Here is a 14,764-nt window from a genome sequence, read left to right as displayed (position 1 = left end):
ACAACACAAGTGAGTATGTCCAATGTAAACATCATATAAATCAAATCAAAGCAGATTAAACAAGACAAGTAGAACCTATAACAAAACATGTGAATAATCAACACAAAGATTTGTCCACGCAAATTTGCCAACCCAGAAAAACTAACAGAGCTCGTATCATGTGCATTCATTATGGTTATTTAATTTTGTTGTAAAGTATGGCTAGAGCTTGCATTACATTTCTTCAATGTAGTTGTCCTAGGACAAATAGTCAACCTTGGTGAAATTTTTATTAATTTGCTCTTTGTTTTTCTTCATATTTTGAAAATCTTATGATTCGTATGATAATCACTTATATTATGTTTGTTGTCTTACTCATCATTCTTCAACAATCTTGTAGATTGGGGATGATCTTTCTCAGTTTGTTGGGCCAATTTTGTTGAATCATCTCTTACAGGTTAGTCTTACCATTCAAATGCATAGTGATGCATCCCATCTTTGTTCCTTTGTGATCCAAGGCCCATAAAAGGGCCTTTGACTTATTTGTACACTAGCAAATTACTCGTGCCTAAGGCACTTACGACACAATTTGATCCCAGGTAAATTAAACACCCTTTCATGCCTTTGACCAATCCTAGCCCCCACAGCTGAAACCAAACCAACCACTACTAAAACCCAGATAAACCACCAGACTCTTGAAATCCGGTTTAATCTGCCGCTGATGAAAAAGGCTGTACCATTGCTTGACATCGTCAGCCATCACTGCTATTGTCACATCTACTACTATCACCTAGTTGTTGGAAAAGAGAAATCACAAGTAGAAGAAAAAGACGAGAGTTCAAAAATTAGAATTTAGGGCACAACCAATTATCAAGTAATTACTAGAAATTTAGGTTTTACAATTTAGGAAAGTGGATGTTAGTATTGAGTTTAATTCGACTCATTAAAATATTTAAATGAAATTTTATTATCACATATGGGTTTTTTTATTATTATTATTTATTTTTTATGGAGGAGAGGCCTATTAATTTGAAAGAAAATATTAAAAATAGTTTTAATAATTGATAGTAAAATATTAGTATTTGAACTAAGAAGGTTCATTAATTGTTAAATTCTAAATTTGAAATGTATAACTCATTTTCTACATAAAAGTTTTGGAATAACAATTATTTAAGAAAAGTGAAAAATTAGCATATATCAAAGAACCCGACACATAATTCATGTTGAAAGGCCATAAAATTTAAGAAAACTTGAAAATATTGCCTTATAAAAGGGTTGAAAGTTGAAAGTGAACAAACTACATTAACAGTAGAATTGAAAGCAAGATTAATCCTACATTCTAACCAATTGTATTTCATAGACATTTCAAAAAGTGATGAGTTTTATTATATAAATTTTCAATATAAAAGTTTTGGAATAACTACTATTTAAGAAAATTAAATTTTTATTTACTTTTATTGTATACATGTTGAAAGTCTGTAATTTAAGAAAATTTGGATCTATTGCCTTATAAATCAATTGATCAATAATATCAAGATGAGTCTAGATTTGCTAAAGTTGAAGATCGCAACTTCATTGTGAAGTTGACCCATTATAGGACAAACTTGGACCTACTTCGGTAATCTAAACCGTTCATCTCATACAACTAACAGAGAAAATTATCCATGCAAAAAATCAATTTGATCCAACATCGATTGTCATACCATTATATTGTTTTTATCCATATGACATACATGTTTTTTAGAATGGACTGTTCATTTGTTATAATATATATGTGATTACTTACGTTTGATCAACCAAATTTTTTGCATGCATGTTCTTCTCTACTTATCATATGAGATGAACGGTTCAAATTATTGTGATGAGTACAGATTGGTCCCACAATGCACCAACTTCATCTATGGAGTTGAGATCTTCAACTTCAGGAAATTCGAAAGGACATATTTATTTATATTTTATAAATTCAAAATTCTATTAAAATTGATTAAAAACTTTCAATTCCGAATAACTAAAAATGTTTTGTAATAATCTATTTAATTTGCTGAATTAACAAATTTGTTGAATTGGCATGGGTAACTATAATCTATAATTTATATTTGTACCAAAAAAATTAGTTCCTGAAAATTTGCTTTTTTATCAAATTTTATAGTGCTTAATACTTTCCTAAAAGTATTCATTTTAATCCTAACACAACCAATAATGCAATATGAAGCACTTCCACTTTGCTTTTTGAGATATAATATGGATCTTGTAATTCTAAGCAATTTTTCAAAATTCCATATCATCTTATTGATGCACATGCTTTTTGGATGTTTGTCCATCTCCTCTTTTTACTTTTTTTGTATTATTATTTATTAATCCCTTATAAAAGATTGTGCAAAAATGTACCTAAAAATAGTTTTGTAGCCAATTAAATCATTCACAGTTAGGAACACTTATATATTGAAAAAAGTAGGTTGAGCTCATGAAGTCAATATTCACTGAAATAAGAAATTATAATATATACTTACTGGGTAAGCTCATAATTTCTTTATAATACTATAAATCTTGTTTATTTTTTTCCCACTCTTGTGTTCGCTCTTTACTTCTCATTTTTATGTATGCAAAGGATGCCATTTGAGCTTTATAGTTTGTATTTGGCCTACAAAGTTTATGATACTACTGATTACAGTCAATGGAACGAGGTGATCCAGCATGGGTTGGCTACATTTATGCCTTCTCAATCTTTGTTGGGGTGGTATGATTTCTATCCTTCTTATTTTTATGAAGTATTTATGTTAAAAAAAATATAGATTTATCTCATATTTATTTTTCTCAAGGGAGTAAATTGCTCTTCCTTTAGTATTTCTTTTTCTTTTTCCTCCTTTGCATGCTATTAATTTCATTAAATAATCACTAATAAATATTACATGTCATTTGGCATTCTAGAGATATCACATGTACGGGTTTAGTATTAATTATCTGGGTCATTTTTCTTCTTTAATTTAATTTCAACTAACATCACAAAATTTATAATTGAAATTAAATTCAAAATCCACTAGGAAATACAATATACATAAAAAAAAGAGAGGAAATCATTCGAAACAGGACCAACACCAGCCAAAGATGTGGAGATGCCATTGACAGCCATCACATTAGTAGAAGAATGAGGAGAGAAAATAGAAATAAGCAAAGAAGGATCATTTTCCATATGGTGTGTAGCACCTGAATCAAATACCCAAGTGGTGTGAGATGCGGAAGACAAACCTAGAGGTGAAGAGAGAGATAAATCATTAGATGAATTGGGATTGATCCTCTACAGATGGGGCAGTAGCTGAAAATTCTGTCAAAGATACCTATCCTCTACAGATGTCCAAGATACCTATCTCTGTTGCTGCCCAAAATTCTGTCAATGTAAAAGTTTAGGACACTGAGCCTTCCAGTGACCTTTCTGGTGACAAGAACGGCATTCATCCAAATGTGAATGAGTGAATGATTTGCCTTGTGTACTAATTCGATGGCCAGTAAACAGTGTCTAAACTTTTTATATCATGACCATAGGATGGGCTTGGATTGAACTTGAAATTTTGAGGAAGAATAGTATCTTGCAATTATCTTTCAGACTCAACATCATAAGGCATACAATTAGGTGTTTCAAATATTTAAAGCAATTACTCATTTGAAGTTGCCAGAAGCTGTCTAAGTCTTGAAATGGGAGATGCACCCTAAAAGATATACGAAAATGGCAATGAGACATGAATGGGAAGACAATCTGAGACATTTGTTGAAAAATAAAAAGGAAAGGGAAGAAAGAGATCTATATTCAGACGTTAATGATATTTGACGTTTTTTTGGGAACTAAGTGAAACTCAGGCTCTTTCCGAGGACTTAAAAATTTCTTGGGAGAAGTTTTTGGAGGTTTTATCTTTCTTTTATTTTGACTGTGCAATCTAACCCCTTCCAGACCCCCATCAAATAGAAACTAAATTGGTTGTAGTTTTTATTCTCTTCCACAATTTATTAATTCTGTCCTTATATTTATGTTGTTGAATATTGAAGTCACATTCCACAGTTTTCTGATGAGAGCAAAAAGTTCTAGGACTGCATATTCTTGAATATGTTATTTTGAATGTTCTCTATGCTGAACATTAAAATGCCGTTGTTAATCTTTGTTACTACAAGATTTAAGAAGTTGCTTTCTATAAGCATTCTTTTCTAAGATGATTTATGCCTAGAGTACAACTGATCATGGAAGTTGTACTTGTAGTTTGTGATCATTGCATTGACTAGATGATTTTCCATGCTTCAGTCGGTTGGAGTGCTTTGTGAAGCTCAGTATTATCAAAATGTTTTACGTGTTGGTTTCAGGCTAAGATCAACTTTGGTAAATTCTCTTTCTCCAATAACAGTGTTCAGATCTGCATGTGGTTTATTTCTGTATTTCTCTTTCAATTTTGGTTGTTTTTTGTATCACCTAACATGTTTCTTTTACTGCATTAGCATTACTTGTTTGACCCGGGGCGGCCACAAATACAAGAAAACCAACAGTACACTGCATACCATATCAGATTTTGGGGATAAAAACTAGATTTATATAATCGGATTAGGGGTTTCTTCTAGCATACCGAGGGCTTGGGTGGAGAGTTTGAATGAATCTGCTTGTGGCAGAAGTTTGTTCTCTATTCAATTTGCATCATCCGGCATGTCTATTTATCAAATTTTCTCTAGGTTTTGATATGAACAGACCAGGATTCTTGAGCATGTCTTATGCCTGAGGTTTAAAACTTTCTGATTTTTGGTAAAAAACTTTGGCTCAAGGAGGAGGCTGAATGATATAGTTTAGAAAAGTCAATGACCAAGAGAAGAAGTATAAGATAGAAAACAGCTGGTATATTATTCTAATTGTGTGATAGGTATTTTATTTATTTTGGTGAGAATGGCGCTCTTGAAATAAGTAATGCATCTCTTTTACAAGAGGAAGAAAATAAAACTCTACGTAAATTGTGGGCCCTTCAAATGCCAGAATAGATATTAACCATGGTCATATTATTAGTTTTCTCATGAAAACTTCTTGATCATATTTCCCTTTTTCAAACTTTTGTGATGCCTGACCCAGACACTTGTCCAAATGCTGTCAAATATAGCTCACAAAGAATTTTCATTTCCCATTTTTAGATGTCAATGAAATGTTAATCAGTTGTTATGGTTGGTGATATTGGTAATGTTCAATGTAGATTCTTTTGGAGTTCTATGATGTCTTGCCAATTTGAAAGATAACAAATTTGATGACAACCGATGCTAATGCACTTCAGGCATGCTATTTTTAATAATTATGCACATGCACACAACCTCACATGTAAATAAACCTTATTATGCCCAATGCTAAATTCATTATGCTTTTATATTATACTCTATTTGAGGACACTACAAGTATGAAATTTTGATGAAGTTTTGGGAAGTCAAACAATGGTTTGTCCTCTTTCTATTCTGAATAATATTATGATATCATCAATTTCACCATGACTGTTTCCAAAGAGAATAAGTTGACAATTCTCAATTGTCAGAACTTTTCATGGGACTTCTCTGTATGTATGAAGAAAACTAGTGATGATTCACATGTAATTGCATTATTTGGGAAATGTGTCTGCAACAAGTATGCCATGTCTGAAAGTACACGTGTCAAGTAAAAAAATTCTTGGATTTTCATTTTTTTGAAATTCAGCTGGTAATTTTTTTCTTTCCAGTCCGTTGTTTTTTATTTTAAGTTGGGAATCGGAACCTAGTTGGTCTCTCAAACAAAATATCAGGGGCTCTAGTCCCCTTGTCTTTTGAATACAAAATAATAATAATATTAATAATAATAATAATAATAATTGTTATAATAATAATAATTTTGACCTTATAGTTTTAAAATGAAGTCCAATTTTCTGTCCCCCACCAAGGGCTATAAATCTGCAGTAGTACAACTTATATAAAAAATTAAAGACAATCTGCAATAATACAGACTCGTTATAGTTAGAAATTTTGATTTGCAAGGTATGCATTTTATGATATGACTGACTTTGGTCTATACTTGATTTTGGTACCAATCATGTCTGCATATTTTGGTAGTCTTTTGCAGTTGCTTGGATTGAATTATAAACTCGTATGTCCTTTGTTCAGCAAATATGCCAACAACTTCATGGTTTATGGTCAGCTCCATTTCATATCATTATTGCTATGGTTCTTCTTTATCAGCAATTGGGTGCTGCATCACTTCCTGGTTCCCTAATGTTAGCTCTAATGTTCCCCATACAGGTAACCATAGTTTTTCCTGCTGCTTTGAAGCTGCATATGGGTTTTGTCTTAATGGTGTGTTGCATGTGATGATCTTTCTCTTTCAAGTCTTGTCATTACTTATTAATGTTGTTTCTGACTTCTTTTTTTCTTTTTTTTTGTGTGTGTGTGTGTGTGTGTGTGTGTGTGGGTGGGTGTGTGTGTTTTGAAAATTTTTGGATTCCATGTGCTTTGAATAAAATCTTAACCATCTTTTTTGGTTGACCGTGTTTAGCATTTTCTATTCCCATTCTATTCTGTCTAGGGAATGGTTGTTAAATGGCCTCAGCAGCTAGGAAGGCACCCAGAATTTCATAAGCACTCCTCTTGTTCATCTATTTGAATGTTTTTCTGATATTATACTATTTTTGATGATTTAACATTTCAAAATATTTTAAGGAACAAAAGTCATGCTTGTGTGAGTGTTCTTAAATCGAGGAGCTACAAATTTTAGAAAGAGATGAAAGTTAGGCATGGCTCAAAATGAAATATTGGGGGGTTCTAAAAGAAATAATAGAAAAAAGAAAAGAAATAAAGGAGGTAGGAGTAGTGTGCGTGTGTCCACGGTTTTGAAGTAAACAGTTCAATTAAAGTCCAATTATCCAATCTACTAAATTATCATACTTCTGTATGCTTCAGTTTAATTGTTTTCTACGTCTAAATCTGCTTTGTTTATTCATTTGAGCTGATAATATTATCTCTATTATCTCTCTATATTCAACCTTAATGCCTTATTACAAAATTCAACTGTCAGTTTATTTTATGGAAGAACCCCTGGTGCCTTTGAAGGCAGATATAGTAGTAATACTCAATAGGGGCCACCACCGCCCTCCCCTCCCCTCCCCCCCACCCAACCAAACTTTTGGAAAATTGCATTTTGGCCATGCAATTTTGAATATTTATACAAGAAGTTTGTATTTTGGCCCCTTCAAAATATATATAGTTTTACTCCGACCCTTCCAAAATCTAAAACTTTTTACTTTTGCTATCCTAAATTTAAAAAAAAATTCATTTTTTTTATGCAATTTTTAGTAATTGTAGAATACATTAGTATTTAAGTCACCCCAAACCTTTGACAAATCTCATACTTTCATGTCATTTTGAGTTTCTGTAAAATAAATTAATATTCTGATTTCCAAAATCTATATAATCTTATGTCAATTCCTCTAAAATTTAAATAATTTTGCTTTAGCCCCCCCACCCCCTTGCACAATTTCTGCATCCCCCACTGAGTACAGCATACGTCTTTGGTTGGAGCTAAAAGTACTTGTTTTAATATGGATGACTTTAATTATTGTAGTATGGTTGTACACTGTGTTGAGATTGAAGAAACAAGTGTTGTGTAGAGACAGAACAGTCAGACACACTTTTCATCAACATCTACTGCAGAAGAGTCCCATACATGTAAAATAGCATTTTGTAGGACTTAAAAGAGTAAGCTTAATCTTATTCCTAACCAATTTTCTTTTTGGCAGCAGATGCCCATTGACTGGTCCACAATGGCCAATTTTAACTTACTCTAAATGTGATTCTTTGATTCAAAAGTTATATTGATGGGCAGAATGGGTCACTTTTAGACCTCAGAGTGCTTTTAGTTCTATGCTTTTGAAACCTGATTAAGTTTAGGGACCATAGGAAATATTGCAGTTAATGTTTGAGCATTGAGATAGATGTCACAAGATCTTGGAGATATTAAGGAAACATTGTTCTTTACTTTGTTCAGTGCCCATGAATTTAAGATTTATAACTATTTTACTGTAGTCACTGTATCTTCCACTCTTTTGCTCAGAACTCTTATACATTTAATTTATCTTGTGGGAACAGACATTTATCATAAGCAAAATGAGAAAACTGTCAAAGGAAGGATTGCAACGTACTGATAAGAGAGTTGGGCTGATGAATGAAATCTTGGCTGCCATGGACACTGTGAAGTATAGTTTAATCTTTGCTAGCTTTTACTTAAGCTTAGTACATTTAGGCTGTTAACAATGATTATTTTGATTTTATGCTAAACTAATTCAGATGTTATGCGTGGGAGGAGAGTTTCCAATCTAAAGTTCACAACATCCGGTTTGATGAACTCTCATGATTCCAGAAAGCACAGCTACTGTCAGCGGTATGACATGAATCATAATCTTGGAAACCATCTTCTTGGCGCTACAAATTTTGCAAATGGCACCATAATTTGTGATAAGTTTCTTTACTGTTGTACTCTCTACAATTGACTGAAATATTACATTTTTAGTAGATGTGCCTGCCCGTTTGCATTAGTGAGTTCTGAACTCGCTTTAGTTACTTAACATCTTATAGGACATGCGGTGTAGAACCAAAAGACGAAGAATGGCATAACCAAAAAATAGGGTTTTTAGTCAAGAAGAATAAATAGGGATTTCACTCCCAAAATGTCTCTCAGAAATCAAACTCAACATCCAATCATTAATCATCAAAGTCTAGGTATCCAAACTACTACATAAAAGGCCATATATGTAGGCATAAGCACCATCTAATTAGGAAACTCATAAATAGGAAACTATGGAATTGGAAACTACTAATAAAGATACAAAATCCTAAAGACATAAAATCTTTTTAAATCATAACTCCGAATAATACCAAAATTCAAAGATTCTTCAATTTATTGTCATCCAATGCCTTTACGGTCCTCATCAACATGGCTAGTATTAATTGTTTTCTTTTTTGCCCATGGAGTGTTGAAGCGAGGGGTATTTAGACTTAAAACTTAAGGCTTATCTATTACATGCTGGTAAAGGGGAAAAGTGTTTTAGTATTAGTGGAGGCAAATCCCAAGTTTAATGGCTGAAGATGTGTAACAAACTATACTTACAAATATATTTATGGGCAAATTCCATTTTACCACCTTATGGTTTGGCTTCACCCCGTCTTTTAAAAATATGCCACTCACACTCACATGGTTTGGGACAAAAATGCACAGTTAACAATGTTAACAGAAAATGCAAAAGATCTTTATTCCATTGTCTTCCTCCCCTTTCATTATAAAAATCATCAAGAGGCTAGAATTCGAATGCGACAGAAAAGCAAATCGGCCAAGGCTGCAAAAGGGAATGTGATGGCCCTAAGAAAGCAATTAAAAGAATTTTCTAAACTAGTGCTGCACATATATCCTTATCAGTATGGAAAGCACCATTTTTCATCTCAACTTAGCACATGTAGAGCTCTGTATCAACTCAAGTTAAGTTAATAGAAACAAAACCCTTTCTCTATTGATCTTATGGGACATGTTTTTGCTCACCTGGTGCAGGAAACTTCGACTCAGCACACGGAGCATAGATTAAACTAAGCATAATTTGGGGTTTTGTTCTCATGAAATACAAAGTTTCAGACTTTTCTATATTCATCATGATCTATCTTAAAAAAAATAAAATTTAAAGCACAAAAACCCAAAACTAATTACAAATCTCTTCAAAGAGCTTTAGACTCCAAACCCTGGCACCTTGGGGTCGTTGTATATGATCTTGAAGAAATTGCAACAGAAAGGAAAGGATGACTATAGGAATGAAGATAGAGAACGGAATTTTTGTTTTCTTAATGGTTAGGGTGGGGTTGGCTTGTGTTCGACCAGTTGCAATCAATGAACTCATTCAATTTCATGGGGCATCCAAACATCCAGAGATTGAAGTGCAAACAACCAATTAGAGTTCTCAGTGCTTATATTCTGATGGTCACATACCAATGCCCAAACACAGGAGGCTAATTTAGAAGCACTTATCATGCAATATTGATTTAGCAGGGGAAGAGGTCGGGGGTGGCTAGGAGGTTGGGGAGCAGAATGGGAGGAGGGACAAGGATGGGTCTAGAGGAGCCGCCGGACGCCGGGGGGGGGGGGGGGGGGATTCGCCCCCCCAAAATTTCAATAGTTCTCACCCTCAAAATTATAAAGATTCACCCCCCAAATTATGTACATTACAAAATTTAAAAAATAGTTTCTAAATCGAGTTTTATCAAATATTGATCTATTCTATTTGTTATATGTGTTATTTGTTATATTTCAATATTGTTTAGAGTTAATTATATTCTTCTAGTTGTTCTTATTTGTTGGTATTCTTCTCTGTTTATATGTCATTTTTTTTTTGTTTTTTATATGACATTCTTGAAAATGAGTTCATAAATTTTAATTTCGCTTATTGAAATGAATTATCATGTTACTCATAAAAACATACATTATCCACTTTTTTGTGCTAGTATAAATCAAAATTTAAAATTTTATAGTACTTTTTTCCAACGAAAAGTTATGTGTGTTTTTACCCTCCCAAAGTTCAAGTCCTAGATCTATCCCTCAAAAGAGAGGTAGTGGCGGAGGAGGTTAGGCAGTAGTGGAAGAGGAGGCTAGAGGGGGTGGGACGGGTAGGTGCATCAGGGTTAGGATTTGGAAGATGGGTAAGACAATATCATCAAATTCAAGTTCTATTGTAAATGACGTTCAATTGGTGGAGGAATCAACAAAATAATTAAGATCTTATATTATTGAGGCAAACATAATAACAAGAAAATTAATGAATGACGTCCTTGCAAAATTGTGCCAAACCCCTAAAGTTTGAGTTCGGTTAATCTGTGACAAAAAGTCCATTACAATTTCCACAGGATTCCAAGAATAATGTCAAAAAATGTAATCATAATGATGAGGCAGTAGGATCGAGCCCTTGAGACTACAAATGGATCTCACAAATGTGAACAATAAATTTCAATGTGAAAATAACCAAGAGGGCTTTGATGGTTCGGGCCTGTTAGCGGGGGAAGAGAAAGCAGAGTGAGACTAAATGTACCCGGCATATACGATAAGTGAGGCATAATCAAATTTTGTTGTCTCGGTCTCAAGCGAGAATGTACTCTTTGTGGCCTTCTTTGTAGGAAAGGGTTATCATATCAAGATTGACCCGTTCTCCCTTTCCCTTCAGCATGCTTTCTACTTTCACCTTCCTTTTGGATCGTCGTTTGTGAGATCTATATAATGGAATGGACTTTGGGACAGTTAGCTAGTTGTAAGCTCGGTAGTCAAACCAGAGGGTTAGTTGTAAGCTCGGTACTAAGACTAAGATAAGCCACTAAGCGATTTCGGACAGAACTTTTGAGATTTTTCTTGAGTCTTCTCTTTAGAAGTGTAAGGGTCCAGGATGAGAGCTTGAGCCCAATTCTATCAAGCCAGAGCCCCTAGTCAATGTCTCTGGGTGTTGAAGGCAGTGTCAAGGCAGGAAAAGAAAAAGAAAGAGTAGGGTGAAGCAAAGGGCTTTTTCCTCAATAGCAATATATAGGAATAAATAAATAAGACAGTCATTCCTCTCTGGTTTACCTCAAAATAAGACTGCCCCTGCCAATGGCAAGACTTGGGGTCAAGGCATCAAGCCACCTATATTTATAAAGGCTATCCTGATATTGATTCAACCCTGGAAACTCTAGATGTCTATCAACGTGCTTATGCTACTGGATGGATGATACTCACATGGATTTCTTTGTAATTTCATCAATCCATCTTGCTCTTTCCCCAAGATCATATACAATTTCTGTGCATGTGTAGAAGACTATATAAGATTAGCATGACACTGAAATATATATATGGTATCGATCAAAAATGTTCATCTATTATTACTTCTTTTTTTTTAAAGCCATTGCACTTTGGGCCACCCCCAAGATTGCATATGCATCTATATTTGCACATAGAATTACTTGCATATCCAGTTCTATGCTGTTATATAGTACTGCATTTGATTTATCTTTGGGCAAGACTATAAATATGTATAGTATCTTAACCTGATTCATCTATTTTATGACTCAATGTTCAACTACAATTTGCTTGTGCTTTACAGAAGTAGACTAATTGCATTAATGATTCAAAATTTTGTCCTACCTATCATTTTTATAATCTTTGAATGGATCAGCTTCTCTAAAGGCTATTTGTCGACCATAAGTGATTCATGACACTGTTAATCTTGTTAAACGCCATTCTTAACTTGATTTTTTTCTTATGTAGTGTAACAGTTTCATACTAAACAGCATTCCAGTGCTTGTGACAGTGACATCGTTTGGGATGCTCACTTTTCTTGGAGGAAATTTGACTCCTTCGAGGGCTTTTACATCACTTTCTCTGTTTGCAATGCTACGTTTTCCGTTAAACATGCTTCCAAATTTAATAACACAGGTTTTGCCTTCTTCAGCTTGGTTATAATTTTATTCAGCGTACAATCGAGACTTTGATATTTTGGATACTTGAAAGTAGAATAAGCAATTAATCAATTTATTCAATTTGTAAACTGTGCAATATGTTATCCAATATCATTTTCTGCCACCTCCTGAACTTTCCATTTTATTCAATTGAGGAGCCATGATCAGCTTGGAAACTGAACAATTGAGAACCGCATCAAAATGGTATAGAACTTTAGGAGCATTTTCAAAATGTGTTAGGTCAATTGTCTTGAGCTTGGGATCCGAATGTCGGATTTGAAAGTTGACAGCGTTGACTCTCACGGCCTTGCAAATATTTCATGAAAAGTTTTCTAGAATCTTAAGATAATTAGTCACTTAAGGGATTTCGATTTGAAAGCAAGATAGGAAGGCAAAAATGGTTAGGGTTGAATTACACCTTGATATGGTAATCTAAGAAGCAAGTACATGGGAACTGACAATTTTCAAAAAATTACGGGCATGGCGGTGATAATGATTTTTTTTTAAAAAATATTTATTTACAAAAATTATAATAATAGTAATAATAAAAGAAAAATAAAAATAAAAATTACCACTAATTTTAACATGAAAACAGCTCAATCTACAATTTAAAATTTGAAATATCAATTAACATATAAAATGGGAGCTTCTATTTGCACACCTCATATTCTCTCAATTCACACCATTATGGGAGCTTCTATTTGCACACACACATTCTACTCTGTGCACACACTTAATGATGATTATTTTTATTACAATTTTATTCCTAAGTAAAATTACTATTATGGACATCACACTCAATTCAAATAAACACATTTGGAAGTTGAATGTCGAAAAAATGAAAAAAAAAAATCGAAATTCTACTGTCGAAAAAAATGATAATTTTCGGAATGGTACTTCCGAACAAGTTGTTTATTTTTGCAATACTACTTCCAAACAAGTTATTTATTGCGAAGGATGTGCATAGAGTGTAATGGGTGTGTGCAAATAGAAGCTCCTCACCATTATCCCAATTTTTTTTAATTACCATTGTATCCTTTAATTAAATTACCTACACACCCCTTCCTCCCTCTCAACACCGCCGGCTACCACCTCCTCCCAACCCCGCGACCGCCGACTGCCACCTCCTCTAACCCCACCAGCACCGGTTGCTACCCCTCACCTCCAATAGCACCATTCCCACCCACCTCAACCCCACCACCGCCGGTTGCCATCTACCCCACTTCCACTGCCTCCATCGCTGCCCTTTACCTTTGGTACCATCTTTCCTCTGCAACAACTCTCCAACGCCTCCTTTGGCGAACCCCTCCCATTGCGACCTCTTTTTCTCTTCTTCACTTGCTCTCTCTCTCTCTCTCTCTCTCTCTCTCTCTCTCTCTCTATTCGATTGATCATTCATCGATCTTAGTCAATCGCGAGGGTTGGGGGTGGCGGTCACTAAGGCTGCGGTAATGGCGAGGTGTGGTTGTGGAGGTGTCGGAGTGGGGCAGAATTGATGCAAGGAAGGGTTGAAGGAGTCTGAGGGAGGAACAGTGGTAGTCGGGATCGGTTGTGGAGGGTGGATGAGGGCGTGGGTGGGTCGCCGGATCTGGTGGTGGCTGGGTTGGGGGTAGGTAGGGTTAGGTATTTTGGGCATAAAGGGTGTGAATTGAAAAAATATTAAAAAATGAAGATGGTGTGGAGGTGTGAACTAGAAATGGTGTGTATTGAGGTAAACTATGGTGTGTAAATAGAAGCTCGACATACAAAGTACTATTTCATCAATCATGACCCGTACTATCATAGATCTCATAAGCATTTAGGTTCTATTAGGACAGAAAAAAAATACCATACTTAATTATGAAAAAACCCAATGAAGAAGATAACCAAAACCATCGCGTGCAAGAAAAACACCGCTAGCCGCTAAGAAAATAGGGTACCTCATCCTGTGGGGGTGTTGGTTTATTTATAATAATCCGGTATCTTGCCTAGCAAGTAACATAATTGATCTAGAAGTCTTACACTACATAATCTCTAATTGGTCGGGACTTCTATAATGATAAGATTTCATCTCACGATGAGTTTTACTCCACGTATATTACTGTTGTTGTGTTTGACTAGGATTTGACCGCCGCCTTACGCTTTAATATAAAAAATAGTCATACATATACGTGAAATCATATCATGTCAAAACCATAATCTGTCATTTTTAATATAAAAATATGAACAAAGTCCTTATCTCAAATATGAAGAAAAGCTAATCCGAAAATGCAAACATCATCCGGTCATGAATCCGAGAACACTATTGCGAATATCACGA

The 14,764-nt window shown here is 34.4% G+C and overlaps 1 pseudogene across 1 annotated transcript in view; it reads left to right on the top strand.

The window, feature by feature from the left end:
- The window catches only part of LOC145789350 (ABC transporter C family member 1-like), a 132,600-nt pseudogene that overhangs the window by 78,925 nt on the left and 38,911 nt on the right, over positions 1-14,764 (top strand). The window contains exons 10-16 of the transcript XR_014337009.1: positions 380-436; positions 2,651-2,716; positions 4,268-4,342; positions 6,121-6,255; positions 8,098-8,204; positions 8,296-8,389; positions 12,275-12,442. The product of XR_014337009.1 is annotated as an ABC transporter C family member 1-like (transcript). The remainder of the gene's footprint in view (positions 1-379; positions 437-2,650; positions 2,717-4,267; positions 4,343-6,120; positions 6,256-8,097; positions 8,205-8,295; positions 8,390-12,274; positions 12,443-14,764) is intronic.

This window comes from Camellia sinensis, chromosome 1 (assembly GCF_055761805.1).
Source record: "Camellia sinensis isolate YWXY chromosome 1, ASM5576180v1, whole genome shotgun sequence".
Taxonomy (NCBI): Eukaryota; Viridiplantae; Streptophyta; class Magnoliopsida; order Ericales; family Theaceae; genus Camellia; species Camellia sinensis.
This window is presented reverse-complemented; position numbering and strand designations above follow the sequence as displayed.